The 25,223-nt window shown below is 39.0% G+C and overlaps 1 long non-coding RNA gene across 1 annotated transcript; it reads left to right on the top strand.

The window, feature by feature from the left end:
• The first annotated feature begins 1,077 nt into the window (after positions 1-1,077).
• On the top strand, positions 1,078-16,499 carry LOC134848270 (uncharacterized). The gene is made up of 3 exons (XR_010162915.1): positions 1,078-1,183; positions 1,252-1,320; positions 15,231-16,499. It is a non-coding gene; the product is annotated as an uncharacterized LOC134848270 (long non-coding RNA).
• The last annotated feature ends 8,724 nt before the right edge of the window (positions 16,500-25,223 follow it).

Here is a 25,223-nt window from a genome sequence, read left to right as displayed (position 1 = left end):
ATGTCAGGTGCTTAGTATGGAATAAATTAAATTCAATATATATTTTCCTAATTTTTTTTTCACAATTTTTTTTTTGAAATTTTCGAAAAAAAAGTTTTGAAATTGTGCGACCTCAAATTGACTTTAAAACGCAATTAGACCTAAACATGACAAAATATGACTAATTATTATATTTATATTATTTCAACATGCCCTGGAACGTTTAAATTACCCATTACCCAGACCTGGAACGGTTATATTAAACCCAGAACTTTACCCTGGGACGTTAATCAAAAAATTGTTACTAGAATTTTTTGGTCGGGGCTGGCAGCTATTATGGTAAATGGTGTTCGCAAACAAAGAAGACTTGTTATAATCATAAGATTTGAATTCTACTTTACTGGGGGGATTGAATTATGCATCCTGTAAAACTTTTAAAAAGTCTTTTTTGTTTGTTGAAACCATTTACCATTTTTTCTGCCCATCCCGACCAAGATGTTTTCAGCTGCATACCAAATTGTAGAGCGGAATTTTCTAAATCTAATGGGATATGAAAAAATTTTTGAAACGGAAAATTCCGCTAGATTCCGGAGATTCAAATTATTTTTTTTAAAAATTTTTTTTCACTATGAAATTGCAAAGAATGACATTCCCTCACCCTCCGCCACCCCACCTGCGATCATTTGCTTGGCTCACAATGACCGGTTATGATATGATTAAATGCAGTAGCGGATTTAAGGGGGGGGGGGGTTAAACGGACGCCAAGCAGTACACCCCCCCCCCCCCTCAGGGATTCGACCCCCAGCCGACCCTTTGGCCTCAATTTATACTATGCGCTGTTTATATTTATACGCTGTTTTTGGTCTTTTTTAACGAGCTCAGAAAATCAATTTGGTCAACCTATAAAAAGGTCGAGTCGGAGAGGTCGTGAGCTCAGTGGGTGTCGGGTAAGAGAGGCAGTGACCTCAGTGGCTGTCGGGTAAGAGAGGCAGTGACCTCAGTGGGGCTCGGGTAAGAGAGGCAGTGACCTCAGTGGGCGTCGGTTACGTCATTCTGTATAGTGTTTTTCAAAGTTCAGGTATTTCCAATTTCAGATATTGGTTGAAATTTGATATCCAGAAAAACAAAAAGGAGCCAAACAGTTTCCGAAGAAGTAGTTGAAAGTACATTTGAAAGGTTGAAAGAGTTGAAAGTACATTTGAAGGTGAGTTTGCTAATTTTCAATTAGAATTATGGAAAATTATTTTTGTCTCTAATTTAAATTTTCTTCAGGAAAACAACAATTCGAGTTGGAATTAGATATTAACACGGTCCACGAGGTCCAATAAAATTTTCGTCAATGTAAGTTTCCTTTAAATTTGTCCAGCTTCAAATGTGTCCGGTTTCTGCTTAACTACTCTACCCCCACCCTTTCTTGAAAAAAGGGGCGGGGGGGTGGTGGTTAAGTAGATCCTTTTTGTTCTTAACCTGTCTTATAACAAGCTGATTAGAGGGGTGAAGATTCTTTGGTAGATAACATTGGGGGGGGGGGGGGTATGGGTTGGGTGGAGCAAAATTTTATATTTGAAGTTACTGTTCACTTTGTCCGATAGTCTGCTGTTGCAGATCTGGCAGTGGAAGCGATAGTTTTGATAAATGCATCGAACTGTGGCGACACTAATATACCTTGGTAGAGAGTGTTCCGCATTTGCGTTGAGGGATGAAAAATTACGTCGAATACACTGCAAATAATCTCGCTTCTAGCCCCATTTTTGTTTAATTTTGTTATTTAATGTTTATGATTGGTGTGGCTTCTTTTAACTCTTTCAAATTCCGGGTCTTTCCCATAAAACCCCCCGCCTAGTAACAAAAAAATTATAGCCCCCTAAGCCCGTCATCGATATAAATCAGCTGAATATCATAATTGACATGTTTCAATTGAAACAAATTTCAGTATATATTGTAGTACAAATCAGGGCTCTTTTTCCTTCCCCCCCCCACCTCACTCAATCATGAATTTTATGGTCTAACGATTGGTTTTACAAGGTTAATTATGAAGACCAAATATGTTTCTCATAACCTAGTTAGTCTGCATGTCAAATTTCATGACAAACTAGGTTATGAGAAACATATTTGGTCTTCATAGTTAACCTTGTAAAACCACTCGTTAGACCATAAAATTCATGTTTAAGAGAGGTGGGGGGGGGGGGGGGGGGAGGAGGTTTGGGGAAGGAAAAAGAGCCAAAAATGGGGAGGAGCTTTGTATTCGGGCGTGTTTCATTTTTTTTGCTTTGTTTTCCATGCTAAATCAGGTACCAAAAATAATGATAGGACTGGGTTGAGTGATATTTCATATTAAAGCCGTTTCAGTAATGATTCGAATCACATTTTAAAAATTCCAAAAAAATTGTTAAGTGTTGAGAAAAACCGGCTAGAAATCCATTCTAATAGAACCAATGTTTGATACAATTCATTCATTTCAAGGCACCTACCTCTTTGATTGATACAATCTAACCGAAGTCTCAAAGTTTGGTACAATCCATTCCCTAATAGATAAGCTTTTGAAACTTGGGTCGGTTCATTCATCTATGCGTACACTTTCGAAGTTTGGTACAATCCATTCTAATAGAACCAATGTTTGATACAATTCATTCATTTCAAGGCAGCTACCTCTTTGATTGATACAATCTAACCGAAGTCTCAAAGTTTGGTACAATCCATTCCTTAATAGATAAGCTTTTGAAACTTGGGTCGGTTCATTCATCTATTCGTACACTTTCGAAGTTTGGTACAATCCATTCTGATAGAATCAATGTTTGATACAATTCATTAGTTTCAAGGCACCTACCTCTTTGATTGATACAATCTAACCGAAGTCTCAAAGTTTACCACAATCCATTCTGATAGAACCAATGTTTGATACAATTCATTCATTTCAAGGCACCTACCGTTTTGATTGATACAATCTAACCGAGGTCTCAAAGTTTGGTACAATCCATTCCTGAATAGATATGTTTTTGAAATTTGGGAATGTTCATTTATCTTTACGTACAACTTTGAAGTTTGGTACAATCCATTCTAATAGAACCAATGTTTGATACAATTCATTCATTTCAAGGCACCTACCTCTTTGATTGATACAATCTAACCGAAGTCTCAAAGTTTGGTACAATCCATTCCTTAATAGATAAGCTTTTGAAACTTGGGTCGGTTCATTCATCTATGTGTACACTTTCGAAGCTTGGTACATTCCATTCTAATAGAACTAATGTTTGATACAATTCATTCATTTCAAGGCACCTACCTCTTTGATTAATACAATCTAACCGAAGTCTCAAAGTTTGGTACAATCCATTCCTTAATAGATAAGCTTTTGAAACTTGGGCTGGTTCATTCATCTATGCGTACACTTTCGAAGTTTGGTACAATCCATTCTAATAGAACCAATGTTTGATACAATTCATTCATTTCAAGGCAGCTACCTCTTTGATTGATACAATCTAACCGAAGTCTCCAAGTTTGGTACAATCCATTCCTTAATAGATAAGCTTTTGAAACTTGGGTCGGTTCATTCATCTATACGTACACTTTCGAAGTTTGGTACAATCCATTCTGATAGAACCAATGTTTGATACAATTCATTCATTTCAAGGCACCTACCTCTTTGATTGATACAATCTAACCGAAGTCTCAAAGTTTGGTACAATCCATTCCTGAATAGATGTGTTTTCGGAATTTGGGTATGTTCTTTTATCTTTACGTACAACTTTGAAGTTTGGTACAATCTATTCTAATAGAACCAATGTTTGATACAAATCATCCATTTCAAGGCAGCTGCGTGACTTTAAATACAATCCAATTATTAGACCCAGTTTTTACTACAATCCATACCTTAATAGGTGATTTTTTTTAAATAAAGAGTCAATTCCCATTAAACCACAAATCATTCATTTATAGGTCCTTGTTTAATGTTTGCTACAATCTGCTCAACTAAAGGTATCTTTAGGAAATTTTGCACAATCCATTATCATATATTTTTTTGATTTTGTCTGCAACTCAGGCAAGGCCGGGGAAAGTAAGGAAATGCAGTAGCAAGGGAAGGCCGGAAAGAGCAAGAGAAAGCAAGGCAGGGGAGAACTAGGCGAGGTTTGTTAGGTTGAGGCAAGGCAGAAGGTAAGGCAAGGTAGGTTATGGCAAGACATGAGGGCAAGTCAAGGCAGGGTGGTGTAAGGCAAGGCAGTTGGCGTAAAGCAAGGCAGTTGGTGTAAGGCAAGGCAGGACAGGGCCAGGCAAAGCAATTGAAGTCAAGACACTGAGGGCAGGGACAGGCATGGCAAGGCAAGTCAAGGCGAAGCATTGTAGAGCATGGCAAGGTAGGTGAGCGCAGTGCAAGGCAGGAGGGTGCAAGGGTAAAGCTTGCAGGAGAGGGCGAGGAAAGGCTACGCAAGTGACGGAAGGTAAAACCCAGGAGGGCAAGGCGTTATTTTCAGGTCAGTTGGGGAAAATCAGGTCAGTTGGGGGAAAAACAGGTCAGTTAAGAGAAAATCACGCCAGTTGAGAGAAGACCAGGCCAGGTGAGGGCATGGAAAACTAAGGCAAGCGAGGGGAGGGCAAGGTAAACGAGACAGGTTAAGACAAGGCAGCGGAGGTCAAGCATTAGCTAGGGCGATGCAAGGCATTGCAAGCAAGGTAGGGCAAGGCAAAAGGATAAGGTGAGGCAAAGCATGAGGGCAAAACAGGGTAGTACAAAGTAAGGAAGAGTAAGAGAAGGCACGAAGGAGCAAGGAAAGGCAAGGTAGGGGTAAGCTTGACACGGCAAGGAAAGCAAGGCCTGGGAAAGACTAGCCGAGGCAGGGGAGCGCGAAGCAATGCAGGTGAGGGCAGTGCAGGGAAGGTCAGGAGTAAAGGCATGGTAGCGCGAACTGAAACTGAGATCTTGAGTTAAGTACATCGCATTGACCCGTAAATACAGTTCAATACAAGCTAAACAGTCATCAGTAGTTTGATACGAACAGAAGTGAATTACCAGTACTATTACAAGTAATCTGCCAGTTTATATTTTGCTGCTTTTTAATAGATGTCAAGTACTCGTCACGGAAACCGGGTAGTGAACAACCAAATCAGGGAGCTTGAAATGGCTGTAAAACAGCATCTCCAAAATACTTGGATACTTGTGTATTACTTTGCAGACAGAAGACCTGGGCCGATACATGCCCTTGCTGACCAAATACAGGATCATATTGATATTCGTCAAACCTACCAGGTTTCAATTCATAGAGCTTCGATTTTTGTTCTTTTTTCTCAGGTTTGCTTTCATTTTTTTTTATAGACGGGTAGAACAATCTGTATTCAGTATGGTAAGGATATGTTCTCAGCGAGAATAGACGCGATCGGTCCAAAGCCATACATTGACGAATGTTTGAAGAAAAGTTCCATTATATGCCGCAATGCAGACGATAACGAACATCCTGTGATAGAATTTGATCCGCCAAATGCTGCACCAGCAGTGACCATGTCACCTTTGGCCTTCTCTCAGCCGCCTCCAAATGTGTACACCGTATTACATCCGTCTCCTCAACTGCAAAGATCCTCGAGTGTTCAAGCTTCAGCTGTTGAAATATCTCCGTTCATGCCGACCTTCAGTGATATTCAAACCCAAATGGTAGGACTACCACAAACTCTTTTGGAACCACCGGTAATCATAGTTTTTGGCTCTGATTATGAATAAACCAACTGTTTTCTCCATTTTTTCAAATTTCCTAGGCTTCAAACTTCAATCCCACAAGTCAGTTTGACAGTTTCATTCCTCAGGAGATAAATCAGGCTAGTGAGGACACAAATGCTAGGACTGTCAATCCAGCTTCAAAAAGGAGGAGAAATTTGTTCCATCCGACAGATATAAACGTGGATTCGGATCAAAATCATCAAAGTGGTCACCATTTGACTACTCCAATGCATTTGAATACCAGTTCACCCACAACTGTCACGATTGAACTTTCATCGGTTTTTTTTTGTGTTTTTTTATCCTAAAAACCCTGATTACTTAAAGATCATTTATTATAGGAGTTTAAGGACTTTGTTAACTCGAGTCTGGATCGGTTTGATGGCATTGCTCAAAAGTTTGATAGGGGAACTTCGATGCTCACTGAGGGAGTAGGCGCCATGATCAAGACGCATGTTGATCAAACAGTCCGTATAGAGAAATCCTTGAAATCCCTTGTAAGTTTCATTTCTTTTAAGACAATTGTGGGTTTTCTGTTGTTGCATAGCTTTTGTTATTTTTGCGAGGTGGTAAGAAGCGAGGCAGCGTCTGGGAAACCTGTTGCAACAACCAGTGCAGCTGAAAAAGTTGAATGGCAGGGTATCAACCTGGTGGAAATATCTGCGTCTTCTGTAGTTTCGAAATTTTGTTCAGGTCGTGCGATCGAACCAGACAATGTGGCTACCCGTAAACCAACTGAAAAAACTTGCACTTTTGGAAAATAAAACTGAGAAATGGCTGGCATTCGTGCCAAAGTTCATTGATCATAAGTAAAAAAATTAAGTTGTTGATATTTATTTTTTGCGAGTCCCCCCATTTGCTATGCTTGAATTTGGAGAACTATTTGTAAAATATTTTAGCAGCTTCCCTCTATTTGTATCTCACCAGTCGCGATCCAGAAGATCTTCAGTTGTGATATGACTTATACTGTTTCGATAAAAGTTGCTAGGCTAGTTGTCTGAAATTTTGAAAGTTGATTTTAATTCTGGTTTCATTAGATAAGTTTTTTAGATGAAAAAAATCTTATTCATTGGAGATTCTAATTTGAGGAGATCAATCTCCTATATTGATAACCCTGCTATCAATAAATTCAAGTTAGTATACAGTCCTCAGTTTTGCTCGATTTTTGTAAAAAAAATGTAGCATGATTTCTTGACTGATTATTTTTCTATCATTGTTACAGCCGGGAAATTGATGCAGAAGGTGGGCGCACTACCATGAAGCTGCGCTTCTTGGTCGAAAAGGCAAACAGTTTTGACTGTGTCGTAGTTATAGTCGGCAACAACGATTTGAACAGCAAAACTGATCAGCAAATAATTCATAATTTGAAACAATTTGAAGGGGCGTTGAAGCATCACATTAAACTTAAAATTTGCGGCTTCCTACCGAGGCGTGATCACCCATGGGAGTATAATGCAGAAAAAAGATTATGGGAAAATCCCGTAACCAGGATCAACAACAAACTACGTTCGGCTTTCCCAAAAAGTTATGCATCGCCGGGAAAGTTCAAATTTGAAGATTTTAAAACTGATGATAAATGCCACCTAAATGATCTGGGCCAAAAGCACATGGCGCACTTTGTTTATAAGTGGTGCAAGCTGTTAATGCGCTGATTGTACATAATTCATCGGTTCTCGTTTCCGTTTTTGGAATTGATTCTGTGCTCCATTTTTTTCTTCAACTTTTTACTAGAAAACATTCAGAAGGCTATTTTTCTCTTCAATTGTTTGGTACAAGCCATTCAGAAGACAACAGTTAGAATAATGTGATTTAATCTATTATGAATTCAAATGCGGGATTCACTATCTCGCATTGTTTAAGCATAGTATTTTTCAAGGTATCAGTTTTGCATGTTTAACAAAAGAGTTTTCCAAGTATAAGCTATATCATAATTTGCAATGGTTAAGTTTTCAACAATTTTTCAGTTTGATTTTAGTGTTCATTTAAACCAGTCAACAGAAATTTGGGATGTTCTCAGGTCTTCCCCAGGTTTTGCGATTTTGGCCTTCATTTATGAATAACCAGGTTTTTAAAACAATTAAAAAACTTAAATTTGAATAACTTCACAAAAAATGAGTTTCTCAACCCTGTAGTTCTATGCTGCCGGGGTCACTCTTAAGGGTTGCGAATTTTGACTCGAAACCTCACTCTCAAATCCTTGTAATTTTTGAGATATGACGTTTCTGATAATTTTTTCGAGAAACTTCACAAAACTTAGATTTAAAAAACTGAAAGTTTTGAAATCTCAATTATGTACTTGTAAGCTGTGAGGGTACTCTTAGTATCTGGAAATCTTTCCTCTAAATGTGACTGCCCAAAGCCTTGTAGTTTTCGAAATATGACGTGTTTTATGAGTTCTTTTTAGTTTTTCAGAAAACTTAAAATTTAGAGTTCAAAAGATTTGAAACTCTGTAATTTTTAAATGGTTTGTAAATTCTGATGTTTTTTAAGGTACTCTCAAAGTTTCATTTTCGAACTTTGCGTTCTCGAATGCTTTCACTTTCCGAGATGGGATGTTTGTGATGTCTTTTTTTCAAATGTTCAGAAAACCTATATATAAAAACTTTCTGAATAATAGAAGTTTCTTTCTCTTTAGTGATGCTCTGTCAGGGCACTTCTAAGAGTTGCGAGTTTTCCTTTCAAAGTTTTTCTTGCTTAAACTTTTGCAAAATTTGGAATTCCTAACCCTGATTTTGGGCGCTATCGGAGTACAATCAAAGTATGTAAATATCGTTTCCAATATTTGCAGTTTTTATTAGTTCTCACAAATCCGAAGCACCGGAGGTGCGATACACGCTAGTTTAATATAATGTTAATACAATTTATCATAGTCCAAATAACAAAAGTCTTTTTTCCAAGATCAAATTTCTTTGCAAGTGACCTAAATGAAAGAGTTGCCAATAAAGTAGTTGCAATGCTATATTTTGCTGATATATTTTGTTTTGTACTTCTATTGAAATCTTTCTGTTCGTCTTTGACGTGATTTGTGTAATTTGCCTGCTGCTTGAAGTTTTAGTTATAACTATCTAACTCCTAATCAAACTAAATGTTGAAGTTAGAAACTGGTGTTTCGAGACGACAGATACCTTAATTTTGCGATCAAGTACTCTCCGTTGGTCTGTTGGCTCTGGACATCTCGTGTTAGCTGTATTTGCAATCTGGAACCCATTGCACTAGCCTAAGTAATTTAGTTTGTCTGTGTTTGTCATTATTTGTGTTTGTGTTCCCAATGTGTCTCTTTATAAGCCCCTGTATCCCTATGTTTCCCTATGTGTGTCTGTAAAGGTGCCCCTGTGTGTGTCTGTATGTGTGCCGCTGTGTGTCTCTCTGTGCCCCCATGTGTGTCTGTGTGTGTGCCCCTATGTTTGTCTGTACATGTGACCCTATGTGTGTCGGCATGTGTGCCCCTACGTGTCGGCATGTGTACCCCCACGTGTCTTTGTCCGCCCTTACGTGTGTCTGTACATGTGCCATTATGTGCGTCTGTATGTGTGCCTCTATGGATGTCTGTATGTGGCCCCCATGTGTGTCTGTATGTGTGCCCCTACCTGTGTCTGTTTATGTGCATCTAAATGTGTGTAAAATGTGCCCCTATGTGTGTCTGTACATGTGCTCCTATGTGTGTCTGTATGTGTGTCCCTATGGATGTCTGAAAATGTGCCCCTACGTGTGTCTGTCTGGGTGCCCCTACGTGTATCTATATATGTGTTCCTACGCGTGTCTGTATGTGTGTCTGTATGTTGCCCACAGGTGTTTCTGTATGTGTGCCCCTACGTGTGTCTGTCTGGGTGCCCCTATGTGTATCTATATATGTGTTCCTACGCGTGTCTGTATGTGTGTCTGTATGTTGCCCACAGGTGTTTCTGAATGTGTGCTACTACGTGTGTCTGTGTGGGTGCCCCTACCTGTATCTGTATGTGCCCCTACGTGTGTCTGTACGTGTGCCCCTATGTGTGTCTGTGTGTGTTCCCCTATGTGTATGTATGCGGTCCCCATGTGTGTCTGTATGTGGCCTCGTGTGTGTCGTTATGTGTACCCCTATATGTGTCTGCATGTGCACCCCTACCTTCGTCTGTATGTGTGCCCCAATGTGTGTCTGTTCATGTGCCCATATGTGTCTGTTTGTGTGCCCCTATGAAGTCTGAATGTGTACCCCTATGTGTGTCTTCATGTGTGCCCCTACGTGTTTCTGTACATGTGCCCTTATGTGTGTCTGAATTTGTGCCCCTATGGATGTCTGTATGTGGCCCCATGTGTTTCTTATTGTGCCCCTACCTCTGTCTGGTTGTGTACCCCTAAGTGTGTCTTTATGTGTGCCCCTACGTGTGTCTGTACATGTGCCCTTATGTGTGTCTGAATGTGTGCCCCTATGAATGTCTGTTTGTGGCCCCATGTGTGTATGTCTGCCACTACCTGTGTCTGTATGTGTACTCCTAAGTGTGTCTGTATGTGTGCCCTTTGTGTGCGTTTGTGTGCCCCTATGGATGTCTAAATGTATGTCTCTACGTGTCTGTTTGTGTGCCCTACCTGTATCTGTATGTGTACCCCTAAGTGTGTCTGTATGTGTGCCCCTATGTGTGTTTGTGTGCCCCTATGAATGTCTGAATGTGTTTCTCTACGTATGTCTGTTTGTGTGCCCCTATGGATATCTGAATTTGTGACCCTACGTGTGTCTGTATTTGTGCCTCCACGTGTGTCTGTATCTGTGACCCTGTATGTGTCAGTACATGTGCCCCAATGTGTGTGTCTGTACATGTGCCCCTGTGTGTGTCTGCATGTGTGCCCCTGTGTGTGTCTGCATGGGTGCCCCTGTGTGTCTGTATGGGTGCCCCTACGTGTATCTGTATATGTGCCTCTACCTTTGTCTGTATGTGTGCCCGTGTGTGTGTCTGTATGTGTGCCCCTACGTGTGTCTGCATGTGTGTCTCTACTTGTGCTCCTATGGATGTCTGAATGTGTGCTCCTATGTGTGTTTGTTTGTGTGCCCCTATTGATGCCTGAATGTACGTGTGTCTGTATATGTGCCGCTACGTGTGTCTATATCTGTGACCCTATGTGTGTATGTATTTGACCACCATATGTGTCAATGCATGTGCCCCTATGTTTGTCTATACCCCTATGTGCGTCTGCATGTGCCCCTGTGTGTCTATCGGTGCCCCTATGTGTATCTGTATATGTGCCTCTACGTTTGTCCGTATGTGTGCCCCTATGCGTCTGTATGTGTGCCCCTACGTGTGTCTGTATGTGTGCCCCTACGTGTGTCTGTATGTGTACCCCTACCTGTGTCTGTATGTGTGCCCCTATGTGTGTCTGTACATGTGCCCATATGCGTGTCTGTTTGTGTGTTACTATGCGTGTCTTTATATATGCCCCTACGTGTGTCTGTATGTGTACCCCTATGTGTGTCTTTGTGTGCCCTAAGGATGTCTCTGTGTGCCCCTTTGTGTGTTACTACTTGTGCCTCTATGGATGGCGGGATGTGTGCCCCTATGTGTGTGTTTGTGTGCCCCTATGGATGTCTGATTGTGTGTCCCTACGTGTGTCTGTTTGTGTGCACCTATGGATGTCTGAATGTGTGCTACTACGTGTCTGTTTATATGCCCCTACGTGTGTCTGTATCTGTGAACCTATGTGTGTATGTAAGTGGCCCCCATACGTGTCAGTACATGTGCCCCTATGTGTGTCTGTACATGTACCCCTGTGTGTGACTGCATGTGTGCCCCCGTGTATCTGTATATGTGCCTCTACGTGTGCCCATATGTAAGTCTGTATGTGTGCCTCTACGTGTGTCTGTATGTGTGCGCCTATGTGTGTCTGTATGTGTACCCCTACCTGTGTCTGTAGGTGTGCCCATATGTTTGTCTGTACTTGTGCCCATGTGTGTGTCTGTTTGTAAGCCCCTGGATGTCTGAATGTGTACCCCTATGTGTGTCTGTACATTTACCTCTCTGTGTGTGTGCATGTGTGCCCCTACGTGTGTCTCTACTTTTGCCCCTTGGGATGTCTGATTGTGTGCCCCTATGTATGTCTGTTTGTGTACCCCTATGTGTATCTCTGTGTGCCCCGTACGTGTGTCTGCATGTGTGCCCATACGTGTGTCTCTACTTGTGCTCCCATGGATGTCTGAATAAGTGCCCCTATGTGTGTCTATTTGTGTGTCCCTATGGATGCCTGAATGTGTGACCCTACGTGTGTCTGTTTATGTGCCCCTACATGTGTCTGTATCTGTAAACCTATGTGTGTTTCTATTTGGCCACCATATGTGTCAGTACATGTGCCCCATTGTGTGTCTGTACATGTACCCCTGTGTGTGACTGCATGTGTGCCCCTGTGTATCTGTATATGTGCCTCTACGTGTGCCCATATGTAAGTCTGTATGTGTACCTCTACGTGTGTCTGTATGTGTGCGCCTATGTGTCTGTATGTGTACCCCTACCTGTGTCTGTAGGTGTGCCCATATGTGTGTCTGTACTTGTGCCCATATGCGTGTCTGTTTGTAAGCCCCTGGATGTCTGAATGTGTGCCCCTATGCGTGTCTGTATATGTGTCCCCATGTGTGTCTGTACACGTGCCCTTATGTGTGTCTGTATGTGTGCCCATATGCATGTCTGTTTGTGTGCCCCTATGGATGTCTGAATGTGTGCCTCTATGTGTGCCTGTATATATGCCCCTACGTGTGTCTGTATGTGTTTCCCTATATGTGTCTTTATGTGTGCCCCTAAGGATGTTTGTATGTGTGCCCCTACGTGTGTCTGCTTGTGCCCCTAAGGATGTCAGAATGTGTGCCTCTATGTGTGTCTGTTTGTGTACCCCTATCGATGCCTGATTGTGTGCCCCTACATGTGTCTGTCCATGTGCCCCTACGTGTGTCTGTCTCTTTGACCCTATGTGTGTAAGTATTTGGCCATCATATATGTCAGTACATGTGCCCCTATGTGTGTTTGTACATATGCCCCTGTGTGTGTCTGTATGGGTGCCCCTACGTGTATCTGTATATGTGCCTCTTCGTGTGTCAGTATGTGTGCCCCTATGTGTGTCTGTATGTGTGCCCCTACGTGTGTCTATATGTGAACCCCTACCTGTGTCTGTATAAGTGCCCCTATGTTTGTCTGTAGATGTGCCCATATGCGTGTCTGTTTGTGTGCCCCTATGGATGTCTGAATGTGTGCCCCTATGCCTGTCTGTATATGTGCCCCTACGTACGTCTGTATTTGTACCCCTATGTGTGTCTTTTTGTGTGCCCCTACGTGTGTCTGTACATGTGCCCTTATGTGTGTCTGTATGTGTACCCCTATCGATGCCTGATTGTGTGCCCCTACATGTGTCTGTCCATGTGCCCCTACGTGTGTCTGTCTCTTTGACCCTATGTGTGTATGTATTTGGCCATCATATATGTCAGTACATGTGCCCCTATGTGTGTTTGTACATATGCCCCTGTGTGTGTCTGTATGGGTGCCCCTACGTGTATCTGTATATGTGCCTCTACCTGTGTCTATATGTGTACCCCTAAGTGTGTCTGTATGCGCCCATATCTGTGTCTGTATGTGTGCCTCTTTGTGTGTCACTACTTGTGCCCCTAAAGATAACTGAATATGTGCCCCTATGTGTCTGTTTGTGTGCCCCTATGGATGTCTGAATGTGAGTCCCTACGTTTATCTGTATATGTGCACTTGCGTGTGTGTAGTTTTGCCCCTATGGATGTCTGAATGTGTGCCCCTATATGTGTCTATTTGTGTGCCCCTATGGATGTATGAATGTGTGCCCCTGCGTCTGTCTGTATATGTGCCCCTACGTGTGTGTGTATCTGTGCCCCCATGTGTGTATGTATGTGGCCCCCATGTGTGTCGGTACATGTGCCCCTATGTGTGTCTGTACATGTTCCGCTGTTGGTCTGTATGGGTGCCCCTACGTGTATCTGTATATGTGCCTCTACGTGTGTCTGTATGTGTGCCCCTACGTGTGTTTACGTCTGCTCTACGTGTCTGTATGTGTACCCTACGTGTGTCTGTATATGTGCCCCTACGTGTGTCTGTACCTGTGCCTCTATGTGTGTATGTATATGGCCCCCACGTGTGTCAGTACCGGTGCCTCACTGTGGGTCTGTACATGTGCCGCTGTGTATCTGTATATGTGCCTCTACGTGTGTCTGTATGTGGCCCCCATGTGTGTCTGTATGTGGCCCCCATGTGTGTCTGTATGTGTGGCCCTACCTGTGTCTGTATGTGTGTCCCTATGGATGTCTGAATGTGTGCCCCTATGTGTGTTTGTTCGTGTGCCGCTGTCTGTGTCTGTATGTCTGCCTCTTATGTGTGTCTGTATGTGTGCCCCCATGTGTGTCTCTACATGTGCCCGTATGTGTGTCGGTACTTGTGCCCCTGTGTGTGTCTGTATGTGTGCCCCTCAGTGTGTCTGTATGAGGCCAACATGTGTGCCCCTACGAGTGTTTGTGTGTCTGCCCCTAGATGTGAATGCATGTGGCCCCCATGAGTGTCAGTACATGTGCCCCTATGTTTATCTGCTTATGTTCCTCTACGTTACGTGTGTCTGTATGTGTGCCCTATGTGTGTCTGTATGTAGTCCCCACGTGTGTCTGTATGTGGCCCCCATGTGTGTCTGTATGTGTGGCACTACATGTGTCTGATTTGTACGCCTCAATGTGTCTCTATGTGTGCCCCTATGGATGTCTGTATGGGTGCCCCTACTTGTATCTGTATATGTTCCTCTACGTGTGTCTGTATGTGTGCCCTATGTTTGTCTGTATGTAGACCCCATAGGTGTCTGTCTGTATGTGTGGCACTACATGTGTCTGATTTGTAACCCTCAATGTGGCTGTATGTATGCCCCTATGGATGTCTGAATGTGTGCCCCTATGTGTGTCGGTACATATGCCCCTGTTTGTGTCTGTATGTGTGCCCCACAGTGTGTCTCTACATGTGCCAGTATGTGTGTCTGTATGTGTGCCCCTATGTGTGTCTGTATATGGACACCATGTGTGTCTGTATGTGTGCCCCTGCGTGCGTCTGTATGTCTGCCCCTGTGTGTGTCTGTTTGTGTGCCCCTGTGTGTGTCTGTATGTGTGCCCCTATGTGTGTCTGTATATGGACACCATGTGTGTCTGTATGTGTGCCCCTGCGTGCGTCTGTATGTCTGCCCCTATGTGTGTCTGTTTGTGTGCCCCTGTGTGTGTCTGTTTGTGCGCCCCTACGTGTGTCTGTATGTGTGCCCCTGCGTGTGTCTGTATGTCTGCCCCTGTGTGTGTCTGTTTGTGTGCCCCTGTGTGTCTGTGTATGTGTGCCCCTATGTGTGTCTGTATATGGACACCATGTGTGTCTGTATGTGTGCCCCTGCGTGCGTCTGTATGTCTGCCCCTATGTGTGTCTGTTTGTGTGCCCCTGTGTGTGTCTGTTTGTGCGCCCCTACGTGTGTCTGTATGTGTGCCCCTGCGTGCGTCTGTATGTCTGCCCCTATGTGTCAGTTTTTTCTTTTTCCCTGATTGTTTAATCATTCGCAGGTTGGAACAGAGTTGCCCTCACTGGATCTCCTACCCGATGCCCGCTGAGGTCACTGGTTCTCCTTCCCGATGCCCGCTGAGGTCACTGGTTCTTCTATCCGATGCCCGCTGAGGACACTGGTACTCCTACCCGATGCACGCTGAGGTCACTGGTTCTCCTGCCCGCTGAGGTCACTGGCTCTCCTATCCGATGCCCGCTGAGGTCACTGGTTCTCCTACCCGATGCCCGCTGAGGTAACTGGGCCTCCTACCTGATGCCCGCTGAGGTCACTGGTTCTCCTACCCCATGCCCGCTGAGGTCACTGGTTCTCCTACCTGATGCCCGCTGAGGTCACTGGTTCTCCTACCCCATGACCGCTGAGGTCACTGGTTCTCCTACCCGATGCCCGCTGAGGTCACTGGTTCTCCTACCCCATGCCCGCTGAGGAAATAAGACAAATAAGTTAAAACAAATATGGTTTTTCAACCGTACAATTAGTTGAAGCGTGCATATTTCTTAATTAAAAAGCCCCCCCCCCCCACCTCACTCAAACATAGATTTTTTGAGTGTCTAATGAGTGTTTTACAAGGTTAAATATAAGACCAAATATGCTTATTATGGCCTAATTAGTCTGCATGTCAATTTTTACGAAAATCGGACAAAAAGAACAGTAATTTCAAATATAAAAATCTGCAAGTGGGGGAAAAAGGAAAAAGAGCCAATATAAATACTGTAGTGATTACACTTTTTATGAAGTTTCTGAATCATTATTTTTCGCGCAATTTTTGAAATGAATATTTTATACACAAACTAGTTTTATAATTAAAACATGCGAAATGCATGCGGGACCTGCCTATCATCGTTGCTTTTTCGAGGGACCACTCTATCATAGTAAGACTCTGATTCATGTATAATTCAGAGTTTGTTGCATAGATAAAGCTGCGATTTTTCATAGTTATTTCAGCAATGATTCCGTCGAAGATTCGCAGGTTGGAACAGAGTTGCCCTCACTGGATCTCCTACCCGATGCCCGCAGAGGTCACTGGGCCTCCTACCCGATGCCCGCAGAGGTCACTGGGCCTCCTACCCGATGCCCGCAGAGGTCACTGGGCCTCGTACCCGATGCCTGCAGAGGTCACTGGGCCTCCTACCCGATGCCCGCAGAGGTCACTGGTTCTGGAGAAGTTTAGGAGAACATGAATATGAACAAATGGGAGAACATTAAGATGAACACATTTAACCTGTTTTTCTGATTCGTTTTAAATGTATGATTCTATGTCTTAAATGATTCTTTGCTTTAACTGCATGATTTTAGAAAAATTTTGGAATTTTACATTTTTAAACTTGCTTTTTCTTCCAGACATAGAAAGAACTAAAAATAGAATAGCCTTAATTAACGAATTAAAATGGATTATAATGGATTTTCTTGACAAAATAATCGATTATATTGAAGAAAAAAATGGATTATAATGGATTATAATGGATTTTTATTTTTCAAAAAAATCGATTATAATGACCACATAATCGATTACGTGGTCTAAATTTGCCACAATAATGGATTATAATGGATTATAATGGATTATAATGACAACATTTCAGACAACATTTTTCCAATATAATCGATTATTATCCATGGAACTCCGGTGCGGGATCGTTTTGAAATAAAACATTCTAATGAAAATTTATTTCAGAAACTCTTAATTCGAGGAAACGCATTGAATCAATTGGGATGATAGCAAAGCATGACACACCAGCTAAAATAAATAAGTCAAATATGAATACTACGAATAAAGTTATACAAAACTTTAAAAAAAACAGATGTATCAAAAATTTAGTATTTCGATTTGCCGACAAAGAAATATTTTTCAATGAAATTTGTTCAACACTATTGTATAGAAAATAAAAATTATGCCGACAAAACCTAATTAGACAATCATGCAGCGAAAAACGAGTTTCAGCACCTTCAGCCAAAGTTTTGGCTCATAGAGAAACACAGAACGACGGCAAATGCTTTTGCTTAGTTTGTTCAATATATTTTTTGAAGGATGATTAATCAAAATAATCTTGAATTCGCTAGTACAATAAAGATGTTCCTATAGTCTAGTTTTTCAAAAATTGAAAAAATAAATACATCTGCAATTTTCGATTTTAACTTTAAAATAAATTGAAAATGAACTCTGGAAATCAACTATCAGTACCATAATCGTGACCAATCAATACAGAATTTTTTCGATTGAAAACTAAAGCAAGAGCAGTTTAGCAATAGTTTTTTTTTAAATCCTGAATAGGAAACAAAGCTTTTCTAATCAGGGCTTCGCTGAAATGAATTTTGGAAATAACTGAAAAGAGTTTAGATGAAAAACTGGTCTGTAACATTACGCACCCTTTGCTTAGCACCCTTTGCAAAGCGTGAACATCAACATGGCAGATTATAACAAGTCAAACAAAATGAAAACCATTAGGTCGAAACGATATTCGAAAAAATCAGACTAACAAAAAACTGCACAATAACACAAGTAAAAAAAAATATATATAATAGGCATTGAAATAATTTGGCTGCATAAAATAAAATCCTTCTCTGTTCAAGTCATTCGATCTCTTTAGGTCTAAATTCAGGAGGGCTCTCCCGTTGTTTACATGGTGATCATAAAAAAAAATTTTATGCACAAAAAAGTCATTTTATCTGATTAAAATCGATTCTAATTTGTTTTACTTTGCCAATTTTGACTTCTGAGTTTCCATCTGAGCAGCGTTTTTGCTTTCTTTTCGTAGATGGGAAAATTTGAGGCTTATGTGAAAAATTGAAAAAAAAAGTTTTCAAATCAATTCAATTATATACTTCATTTCTTCAAAATTTCATTGTAAGTTTGTTGATGATGCTTTTTTTTCTATGCCACCGAAATATGAGTTTGCTTTGGTTTGATGATTATTTTGGCAAAGGTTGTTTTAATTTGATGCGTCAATTTTTCAGCTGATTTGAAGGGATCTCTATAAAAGTTTAGTCTCGTGGTAAAACTTTGTGTTCAGATGAACCAAAAGGTGACGAGACATCTCACTTCAAAAGATTTTTGTTAGTGACCGAAAAATTAATTAGAACCCATAAAATATATTTTAATTATACTTTTGGTTTCACAAAATAAGAGATTATGTCTGGGTATAGTTAATTATAATTTAAAAAGTTTTTCTGTAAAAACTACAATCAATTTTAATGTTTTAATGGAGTGTAAGAGATTATAAGTTTTTTGAATAGTCATTTAAAATTCCTTTGAACAATTTTTTTGGTTGTTATAACCAAATATAATTGTCATAAGACTGACGTAACGAGCCGTTGTAATCGATTACTTAAGCCTAAATTTGGATGCGGGTTGTTATTTGTTATTTGGTCTGACAACAATTGGGAGTTTTTGATTGGATATAAATATGAGAGTCGATTTTAACCAAAAAAAAACAAAGAAATGAAAAACTTCGTGTTTGAAAACAAATAATCAGAACACAATAAATCTAAAGCTTGGATTTCTGATTGCCAAAATCTAGGTAAGACAGAACAAAAATGGCGAACGTAGTCGCATAAACAGAGTTATTTTTCTTAAAAAATTGCAGGCTTGGACCCAAATGAAAATCCAATTGCTTTTCTTAAAATAGTAGAGGCAGAGAACATTTTTTCCCTGAGCCCTCAAACAGTTGACCCAGTTGGCAATCAAAACGCATCCTGTTTTAGACGAAGAGCATTATTTGGTTCAATAAAAAGAGATCCAGCTGTTCATCCAGCAGCAGGTTAAACTTGGAACGATATAATTGATCAGTTTATAAATAGATTCACTGATGATAAGAACTAATTTAGGAGACAACTAGAAACAGAAAACATGAAAAAACAACCTGCTGAAATTTTCAAAAGTTATAAACATTGATTAAGCACTGCAGTAGACCAGCGATGGTCAAATCCACCTTTCAATGCTGATGAAAGAACAACAAGCAAAATGGCAATCTTTGTGCAAAGCTTAAGACTGACGAGATTAAAACAAAAAAGACAGCCAAAAAATCATGTACCTACCAAAGACTTAAATTTTGCACTAAGCAGTGAATTTTTTGAAGAACAGCAAGTAGTGTCGATAAAAAGTTGGAACCAGAAGAATTAAAGATCGACTTGGAAAAAAAATTAGGGCTAAGAAAGGATCATAACAGAAACGCAGCTTTTAATCTGAATGAGTCTCCAACAAACAAAACAATCCAAAGTTTTGCATATGGTGTTTCGTGTCAGGCCATAAAAAAGACCTTTGTTCAAATGTAAAGATCACATGGAGCACAGTAATGCATCTTCTCAATTAAGAGAAAATGCAAAATAAAATTATCATATCTGTTGCATTAGGTCAAGAGAAGACAGAAACTTTGTTACTAGAAATCCCCAGCAAGAGGTCAGGCATATGTTAAGATACAATGAAGGATCTCAATACGTGACAGGCGACCATTAGCCAGATTTTCAACCAAAAAAAAACGACTATCATTCTAAATAGCCGACCATTCTGTATAGCCTACCAGCTCCTCAATACTAGTGATAATGACATTCAAGGAGACTGTAGCAATGAGTAAAGTGATTATTTTAATTTGAAACAGATCAGCCTCCATCTGAACCAAAGATACATGTGTATTTTATTTTATATTAACATCTCGTTGGGGAAAAAAATTACCGGTCTGCAAACCCAACTCTTAATAGACACTGGAACAATTATAGTTTTGTCAGTTTTGAACATGGTTATACGAAACAGCCTCTACAGCTCAATAACACTAGATCAATACTTGATGTCAACTTGATGTCAACGGAGAAAAATTTAAACTTATAGACTATGCATTTTTTGACGCTAATTTTGGTAGTAACAGTGATTCTTCGGTGAAACCTAAAACACTATAATGATGTTCTAACAGTATTGGTACTAACAGTATAATAATGTTCAAAACCATCGAGAGCAGGTTTGCAGCCAAGGACGGATGCAACCTAAATAAATTATGATTTGATTTCATTGCCCAGAAGATAAAAACATTAAATTTTAAATGTTCAATGTTTGTCCTGGGAACAGTAAGTCCTCGGAACAATAAGGCCGTTAAACGTATACCGTTTATTCTAGAGATGATAAAAAGACAATCCTTGTCGTGCTCAAAAATTGCAGAAAACTGAAAAATTAAAATTAAAGTTTCAATAGGTCAAACATTTGAAATTACAGAAGAAAAATTACACGGACTAATGAGAACCGAAGCGACAGGTTAAGTTAACTACGTTATGATCAGGATGAAACTGAGCAGTAGTCTTAAAATTTTTTCAAGAGTGTTTTTCATTTTTATTCGATGCGACTAAGCAATATTTTTTCGCCTGCTTTTCGTGGTTTCTTTTTCGAAGCAATTACGAGAAGCCTGAAAAATTTAAAGAAATTTTTTTTCACTTAAAAAAAATAAATCACTTGATGTACTAAAAAGAATGACGGTTCTATCTAACGCTCTATAGGATATGCTAAAAAAATGCGTGGAAAACATGTTGAACCTACTTTGAACTGGAAACTCTCAGTTGAACTACTAAAAATCCCAATCAGAATAAGAAGAAGCTTGCAGGGTTCCACTACAAGTTTGACCATCGAGAGCAGTACAAGCAGAGCCAAATCTATCAATTTTCAGGACGTTTGCAGTTTGGGTTTGATGATGATGATGAGTACTACCAAAATGAAGACAGCGAAAAACTTTTGAATGAAATCGTCTTTTTTATTAATGACAAAAAGAATGAACAAAAAAATCTAGAGAAAAAAAAGAAAAAAAACTGAATAAACGATTGAATCCAAATTTTTCTTTTCTTTTTTCTTACAGTTTGATCTCATTTCTAAAAAATATGTCTTTCATAATATATAACCAAAAACTATCATGATTTATAAACAAAATTTGATAACGTATCAAACAACTGTCGATTCAATAAAATGGATGAGTTGTAGTATTGCAAATACTACACGGAACAAAAGTACTATATGGTTTTAATTATTTACTTAAAATTATAGTGGACTCCATTCCATTTTAAATTCAAAAACTTTTTAAAAACCTAAAAGTAAGGTTTGCTTTTTTCAATCATTTGTTCAAGATGGGATTATTTTAAAATTCTCATTTTTTTTACAAACAGTTTTTGTCTGATATCAAAGAACAGACAAAAAGTAATAAACACCGGGTGTTTCTGCTTGCCAACAATGAAAACAAAAAAAGAACACCAGCAAAACAACAAGAGAACGAATAAAAGCTATTTTTTTTTCAAAAAAAACACAAAAACTAGATTACTGCAAACTTCGCAAAGATTGGAAGTTAACAAAGATCTCCGGTGAAACAAAGCATATGAAGAATAGAATTTGACAAAGAATTTTGAAGAACTCTTCTTTTAAGAATAAACCTATTTGAAATTGTCCTTTTTTCCCCGTTGTCAATTTCACTTACTCAGTCGAGCTACTGAAAAACATTTTTCCTTAATTTTTTTTCTAAATAAATTTCTTAAGATAACATCTTAGAACTTTTAACCAGTTCCGGAAATTGAAAGCAGCATCACGGATCTAGAAGAAACGATGACCCAAAAGTCTAAGACTTAAGAATGGATCAATAAATCAGCAGCCTAGACGCCGACCACAGTCAAATGAACTAGATTTTGACCTCATCCCTATTGGAACGTAAGACAGTTCTTCATTACTTTTCGACATCATTTATATTTAATTTTCCCTTGTACAAATCCACAGTTTTTTCTAACTAATTTTTTAACTATATGTTTTTTCAGGAAATTTGACGATCTAAGGTGAGATTAAATAAGTTGCTAGGTTGCTAAAAAAATTCATAGGCAAGGTTACTTAGATATCAGCCAGCACTGCGCGGTTAGTAAAGAATATTGATAGTGTTTTAATTAAATTTGGTTTGCACCGTATATAACGTCGAAAATTTTATGTTGAAGGCTGTAACCTTGAATTTAAACTTAAGTCAATTTATAACATGAGCTCAACGTTACTCGTTTACAAGGATAAAAAACAAGAACAATTCTCTATAAAAACATATATGTTTTTTGGCAGAATTTTTTTCATGAAAGCAGTATAAATTTTCAAAGGTACAGTCTAAATTTGCAATACAGTCTACTTGCAAAGGCCTTGTTTCGACATAAGCTTCTCTCTTCTTAACAACAAGAAGATGATTACATTATTTGCAGTTTTTCGAAGTTGTTCGTTTTTCAGAGATCATTCGAAGCTTACATAATGAGAAAACTTCTTAAAGAGTTGGAGAGTTCTGAATGTGAACATTGATTTAAAATTTTGAAAATCCGCTGATTGGTGAGCCTTAAAGCAAAAAAAAACTAAAAGCTGTCTTCGTACCAATTTCACTGAAGCTTTAAACAGTAATACAGAACGAGTTAAAGTATGGAAAGATCATGGTCAAATTTCCTGTTTTCTTGCAATGGGTTTGCTATACACAGGGCAGCTTTTATCTTGATTTACTTTCAAGTTTCGATGGATCATGAATAGAAGATGATTACAACAATTATTTGGAACGTTTCATGTCTTCATTATCTGTACGAAATGATTTATTACGGTGTTTTGAACACCTGCTGAATTTTGATCATTTAAGAAAAAACAAGGAGCGCAGTTTGTGATCCTCTGAGCAAAAACCAGTTACATTTTTGGTCGTACTTTAACTCGTTTGCTGTTGCACTGTTTCCCGTTTCCCATTTGTTAAAAAAACGCACTGGTTTCTTCGACCACAATATCTTAGAGCAATTAAAATTCTGAAACAACCTTGATTGAGAAAAAAAAAGATCGCGGCAAGAAGGAATTTAACTACTATATAATCTGCGTGCGTGAATGAGGTCGATTGCATTTTGTATTTTTCTTGATCTAATTTTTTCTGGATTCGTTTAATCTTTTGTTAGGTTTGTCTTTAATTCAAACAATCACTTAAAAGTAATGCAATCTTTTCCGGCCTTCACAAACGTTTGAAATGCTTTAGAACTTTATAAAACACAGACAAATTTTTCTCGACACTGATACAGCTTTGAGCTTCAGTCCGATAGAGTTTGTGATGAACAGAGACATTTTACTTAAGACAATTAAAATGAAGCATAAAAGTTTTTTTTGGGATACCTAAAACTGGGCAAAAAAAAATCTGCTTTAGTTTGTTCCCACTTGTTTTAGGAGTTTTGTGGTCGAGATAACTGATGCAAAATTTATAAATTGCAATAAAAGATTTGTTTAAAAAAGGCTGCGTTTAAAGGCTTAATTTTTGTCCTACCGAAAGTGTCTTCTTTCAAAGAGCTTTAAAAGCAATTCTCTGAATTGCTCTCTCTCTCTAGCTTTTTCCAAACCTACTGAATGAATTGTGTAATCATTGGTCATAAGTATAAGTTATGAAGAATGTGAATCATAGCGTTAATGATCTTTAAAATCAAATTCTGCTAAATTCTCGCAACAACGTCTGCAATCTTGCAAAATTTTACTTGTTATTAAAAAAAGTTGAGCTTTACAAGTTGCATTCCGTTTGCAAGAAGTTAGAAAATTTTTACTTTTCACTGATCGTTTTTTTACTTGCCGTTTATTTTTTGCTGTTTGCGCGTATTTAATTCTTGGATTTATGATTACGTAGAATTATTTAGCAAAACTTTCTACCGGACGTTGCTGAAATATGTATTCTCTGTGTAATGAGTGGCCTATGTAATCAAGACTTTGATGAGCATTTTTAAAAAAAACCTAAACATTTGAATTGGACTGCTAGTTTTAAAGAAGGATTGTGCAATAAAGTATTTTTTATCCCAAGTTAATCGGATTATATTTGAGCAATTGAGAAAAAACTTTCGAAACAGCCCTTATTCTAATTATTTGATGGACACTCATAAACTTGAATCAGTTGATTTTATGCAAAGGAAAAGAAAAGCAACATTTTGCCATTATTTGCAAGAATCATGCAAGTTTGCATTGCAATCGGCATGTAAGAAGATTTTAAAACCCTGCAATGAGCTTTTGCTGGAATCTCGCAAGTTTTTTTCCCATGTGCAGTCTGGAAGTCTCCTGGTCCTAAAAAATCTGAGATATTTGTATAATTTTGCAAAAATTCTACGAGATTTAATTTACAAATACAAAAAATAGAGAATGCTATCAGTATTTGATAACAGAAAAGACTTCATTGACGGATCTTGTGAAGCGTTTGCGCGTGATTTAAGCAACCCAAACTCCTCTTCCTACCCAACATCCTCCCTATGAAAATCCTCCTTATGAATATCCTCCCTATGAATAGAAGCTGATTACAACAATTATTTGGACCATTTCATGACCTCATTATCTGTATGAATTGATATCTTGTGGTGTTTTGAGTACCTGCTGAGCTTTGATCTTTTAACAAACAACAAAGAGCGCAGTTTGTGATCCTCTTAACTAAAAATCAATTATATTTTTCGTCGTACCCTAACTCGTTTGTTATTGCACTGTTTGATGTTTCCCACTCGTTAAAAAACAGCACTGATTTTTCGACCACAGAATCCTACAGCAACTAAAACTCCAAAAAAAACAAGATTCGGAAAGAAAGGGTGGTGACAAGAAAAATTTAATTACTATATAATCTGCGTGCGCGAATGATGTCGATTGCATTTTGCATTTCTTTTGATTCAATTTTTTCTGGATTTGCCTAATTTTTTGTTAGGTTTGTCTTTATTTTCAGCAATCACTTGAGAGTCATGCAGGTTTCCGGCCTTTAAACTTTTATACCTCTTCATGGATATAAACTATGAAAAATGTTCATTGAATTTTAAAAACAAATCTTGCTGCCTTCTCGCAAAAATTTCTGCGAATGAATAAGAGGATCCTGTACTTTTCTTGCAAAATATTTTTTGTTCCGACCATTGAAAATGGAGAGGAATTTGTATTCGGTTGTGTTTTAGTTTTTTCTTTTTTTTCCACGCAGAATCAGGTACAAGAAGTATTGATCGGAATAATTCGATGGGTATATGAAATTAAAGCCGTTTCAGTCGT

Source organism: Symsagittifera roscoffensis, chromosome 6 (genome assembly GCF_963678635.1).
Source record: "Symsagittifera roscoffensis chromosome 6, txSymRosc1.1, whole genome shotgun sequence".
NCBI lineage: Eukaryota > Metazoa > Xenacoelomorpha > Acoela > Convolutidae > Symsagittifera > Symsagittifera roscoffensis.
Note: the sequence above shows the minus strand (reverse complement) of the source record. Positions and strands in the feature narration are given on the sequence as shown.